The sequence below is a fragment of the Bactrocera latifrons genome, unplaced genomic scaffold, assembly GCF_001853355.1.
Source record: "Bactrocera latifrons isolate USDA-ARS-PBARC rearing strain unplaced genomic scaffold, ASM185335v1 scaffold_129, whole genome shotgun sequence".
NCBI classification, from domain to species: Eukaryota; Metazoa; Arthropoda; class Insecta; order Diptera; family Tephritidae; genus Bactrocera; species Bactrocera latifrons.
Window position 1 is genome coordinate 574,582 of NW_017534730.1, and position 5,521 is coordinate 580,102.

Genomic DNA, 5,521 nt, shown 5'->3' on the forward strand with positions numbered 1-5,521 from the left:
TGCTGTCACACGACTGCGTGACGTGAGTCAGCACACAAAAACGCCCGGTGCGGATGGCAGAGCGGTCAGGGCAGAAAAGCCAATATCCTTAATCTCGTTCAAATTTTACAAAATGACAGCATCAGCAGATTTTCCACACCGTTTCACCAAAATGCAACTCAGGCAATGCAGCTGCCACAGCAACAACAAAAACGCCACATATTTACAGAGTGTGCCACAAAATAGAGAAGCTCAACAACAAAACATGCAGCAGCAGCAGCAATAGCCCCTAAGCACAACAGATGACAACCTGTGTTAGGTATTTAGGTAGTTCACATAAAATTTCACACACAATTTTAGCCAAATGGCGCATTACCAGCTTGAATGCTGACGTATGCCGCACACACTGCTGCCGGCAAGCAGACCAAGGGTGCCACGTCGGTCCGTACGGGACTGTAACCGGAACGGGGAGGCAAAGCAGCACTTGTTTTGAAAGCTGCCATTGCGAGAGCTAACCAGCCATTGAAGTTTCAATTTAAAATCAGATCAGTGCCTTCAGTACGGAAAATCCAATACACAGTGCCGGCAAAGCAACTACGGAAAGCGAAAGAAAACGAAAGCAGGCGGAAAGAGAACGGACCGAAAAGAAAGAGTTGAGTTGAAAAGACCTCACCTCGTGCGGTAAAAGCAGGCGACGTGGCAAACTTGAAAATTGCATTTTAAGCAGCACTGACTACCGTTACCGTTGCGGCGCCACCAGCACAAGCGTCACAACCGGTGAAGCGGCGTCAACGCCGTCAACGCCGTCACTTCGTTAAGTAGGAAGACACTCACGGCCGCGCTGAGGCGGATGTCGGCGAAAGTGTGGACACAGCCAAACAAACACGAGTGTTTTCCCCGTTTGCGACGACAATTTTGTTGTGCGCAATGCGCGTGCATGTGTATGTGTGTGTGTGTGCGCGACGCAAGAAAGCCAATACAATTCATGCTACATATTATGATCAGGGCGACTGACATTCCTTGCCGAGTTGTGACAGGTGCTTAACATCTTATTTGTTGTTGTTGTTGTCACTCATGTAGTTGTGTTGTTATTATTATGCTTGCTGGCGGTGGCATCCAGCGCATTGGCGTCACAATAATATCAACAGAAAATCACATCAGCTATTTACAACAACACCAACAACAGCAACGACAACAACGGCATTAGGTGGCCATAGTGGAAGTGTTAGAGAAGAAGCGAAAATTGATATGACAATGAAGCGAACGTTCTGGTCAATTTGATGGCAATAGATTCGCTGTGTGCTACGGTTTCTTCGATTATGTGCTGCAGATGAGTGCGGAAGATTTGCGGTAAGTGCAGACTGTTAAGGCGGATATGGCGATAATGTGATTGCGGTGTTTGCGCAGTAAAGTGTTGAAATAAATAAATGTGCCAGATAAAGTATACAGGGTGATACGGTGTGGGGTTTAGTAAGCGTTTTTCGAAAACGATTCCGAAATAGCGTTCATTGTTGCTGTGTTGCATGAAACTATATAACTGTGGATCAAAAGTAATGATCTTTGAACAGCTGAATGTAAATATGTGATGATTCTTGTCGAAATATAGAAATACTATAACTATTAGCCAGCATACCAGAGTAGTATTCGGTAGTCGAAAAAGTATTTTCGTATTTTGGCAATAGATGTCAGTATCTTGCAGTCGTATATCTCTAGCGCTACCAATGTGTCATACCATATAGTGTTGGAAGGGCGAGATTTGACGCTTCTCTTAACAAAAACAAAAAAAAAAAAAATAAATAAAAAATAAAAAAAATAAATTCGGAGAAACTGAAAAAAAGCCACAGCTATTGAAATATGGGTGAAAATAATGCAGAAATTCGAAATCTTTTGAATTTTTTATATAAATGCCACGCAAACTACCAATGAAATTTGTGAAGTTTACGAAGATGATGCTGTATCAGTTCGAGTAGCACAACAATGGTGCGCTTGTTTCCGTTCTGGAAATTTCATTGTGAAAGATGCACCTTGCTCTGGTCGTCCTAAAGTCAATGAAATTATGGAAAATATTGACCAGGACCATCACATAAGCAGCCATGACATCGCTAAGGAGCTTAACATGCGTCATCAAACGGTTTTGAACCATTTAAAAAAAGTTGGCTGCGAAAAGAAGCTCGATGTTTGGGTAGCATATGATTTGTCTGTAAAAAATTGAATGGACCGAATTAAAATCAGTGATTCTTTGCTGAAACGAAATGAAATCAAACCATTTCTGAAGCAAATGGTAACAGGAGACCAAAGGTGGGTCAAATACAACAATAATGTGCGAAAAAGATCATGGTCCAAGCGTGGTGAAGCTGAAAAAATGGTCGCAAATCCAAGATTGACGCCTCGAAAGGTTGTGCTGAGTGTTTGGAGGGATTGGAAAGGAATAATCCACTATGAGCTTCTGAAGTCTAATCGAACGATTGATTCTATACTTTTCCGCCGAGAAACTAGAAAAATTGTACACTTATAGAATATTCTCTGGAATCGACTATTTTTGTTCTTTTRTCAAATAAAGCACTAATGCTAATGATAACGAGACTAATTTTCATCACTCCAGCGAATAACGAAAACTATCCCTGCCACTGAATTAGGTTGCACGCCAAAAATGCCACTAAAACTACGAGGCAGTGCCAGCTAACCAACCTTCTTGGCGCTCTAAGCCACATACGCGTGATCACAGTTGCATGGCTGGAGTTTCCACACATTGCATTAAATTAAAGCAACAATGTTGCAAAATATTTACGCTCATAATCGCGGTGACAAGGCAAATGTTGGAAATAAACAAATAAACAACCGTAAAACTAACTAGCGAAGCATTGCATGCAACAACAAATAGATAAATAACAGGTTCGTGGTGGTAACAGGCGGCAGCGCCATGGCAATAGAACAGCTGTGGCAGGTAACAACAGCAGTGTGGCAGTGACAAGCAATAAACAGCGCGGTAAAAACAGCAAATACAATGGGTGTAAAGAATTGCAATCGCACACAACATATGGCAACTCACGACATACCATATTTACAGTTATTTACGCATTGTCACTTTAGTTTGTGTGATTGCTAGCGCTGCACCAAAAGGGAGTAAATCGAGATAGGGAACAAATAAAAAATGTATACTTATGTGCATGGCAGCTAACTGTGAACTGTGCGAAATTAGATGTTAACGCGATTGAGGGTTGTGTGCAACGCACGCTCCACTGCAGTTGCGTGCAGCAGATATAAATTGCAGGATTGCTGAGAACGCGCGGGAAATTATGTTTATTATGCAAATCTATGGACTAATAGTAGATTGGGAAACTATTCAATCATCATGAAGAATTGTAATCGATACAAAACTATTATCTCGTGCACCCACTGACAAGTTAAGCATGAATCGTCAGCTTTTTGAGCTCTCACGCTTAAGACTCCTATAACTCACTGAAAGGTGATAGAATTCGCTTCATATTGCAGCTCCATATTTTTTTTACACTTAGATAAAGTATGTTTAGATTAGGTTAGTTGGCTGACTTTTCGCATGGTGGAGGAATTACACTTAGACTGTTCATTCAGTTTTTTGCGAAGCGAAATGAAAAACTCCTGCGATAAGATATTTGCTATTGGCCAGGCACCTTTGTCCGGAAAGTAATAATACTGATTTAAAAAAACTTATTGAACCAATCGGTACAATTCTTTAAAAATTTTCGCCTTGAGAGCAGAGCTGCATGCATCTTTCCGGCCCTCCAAAAAGGCCTGGTGCCACCGAGACACTCCACTTCATACCAAAGCTACATCTGCCTTCTTAATCATATCAAACCTCTGTGTTGCAGATTTATCGAGTTTCACACAATATTTAATCGCGTACCTCTGCTCCAACAAACGCTGCATTTTCGGCTTGCACCACTCACAGAAAAACGTCGCGCGAAAATGTTTGTCCTAACTCACCAGGTGCTCGGAGACAACTGATCAGCTGCTTGTTCACAGCTAGGAACGCCCTCTACCTAATCCATTCCGTGACTGCATCAGTCCTATTACTTTTCGAATAAACCCTGCATGTCTGGTTTTGCTATTTCACATAGACGTATGAGTGCCGAAGTATTTTTGCCTTGTACTGGTAAAAGCTTGAAATGTGAGGAGAAAGTATTGATCTATTTCTATCCTATCTTCTTCCAAACAGCTAATGCAGCTGGCAACTGGTAAGATTTCTATCTTACTGTATCAATCGCGATGGACAGTGACCAGTTAGAACTCATATAACCATTGAAAGGTAAAAAATTACTGAGAGGGAAGAGGTACACAGAACACCTTTTGATTTCACAGTTGCTCCTATTTGTTCCCATTTTGCAGTTCTTGAGGCTGAAGAACCTGCACTAGCATGCTTATCAATCTAACATATTTCTGTAATACCGCTGTTGTCAGTCATCCAAACCTGTTTAATATAAGTAAGGCATATTATTGGAGTGCATAGTCATCACTCTGAAGGGGGCTGCGTCCTAGAGCAGTAGAAAGGCTAAAAATTGATTTAAAGGAAGTTTCCGGAAGTTTATTGCTCCACCAATCCTCCCCGTCTGCTATGGTCCATCCATAAGGAAGGCCACAACTCCTTTCCTTCGAGCGGGTTTTCCCCTCTATGCCCTCCTGGAGGATATATGGGCAGTGAAACGACAGTCAAGGCTAGGTTCATCGACCAATCCAAGTATCTTGGAATGAAGTCAAAGTCTGCGAAGACTTCAGGGTGCTCAGTCTCAGTTGACGCAAAAAGTTCTTGTGTATAAACTTTTTATGCTCCAATAGCTTTTTAATCGAAACAAAAGCGATACTTTTCTGAAGCGGATAACTCCTGAAACGAATAGTGGGTCACTATGACATCGCCAATTGAACACGGGCTTGACTGGAAGACTTTGCTATGTGTTTGGTGACATTGACAGGGAAATAATATATAATAATATATAATCTCTAATTCGGACCAGCACTGTCAACATCTAAAGAAAGCAAACGCCCAGCATTTATAGCATTCCCTTTATAAAAAAATCTTCTCTTCAAGCTAACGGTAAATCACATCCGCTTTACTTGTTGGTGTTGAAAATTTTTGCTTGTCAGCATTGCTACTCAATTCTGCTTCAAGCAGCTATAGCAATACTTACAAGGCGACATACAACCATGCCTACGAATACAATATAGTTTAAAGCTAATGGTTGGTACTAATCGGCGCCATATTCTAATTACACTTGATAATTTTTCAAAGCCGTTGCTGTTGCTGTCATCTGGACACACGGCCATACAGCCCGAATAGAGGCACGAACAGTCACGCATGTGGGTTGCTTTGTGTGTGTATTGCGAAAAGAGCGCTCTTTGTCGCCTAAAAGCAGGCAAAGAAATTTTCATTAGGAAAGTTTTTGCATTAAGCCGCAAACGAAAGGGCAAAAAACTGACGCAACAAACAAAATGGAAAGCAACGAGAATGAAACAAAAGCCGGAAGAGACGCACTATACGGGCAGGGGCGTAGCTTGTTTGAATGTGCCG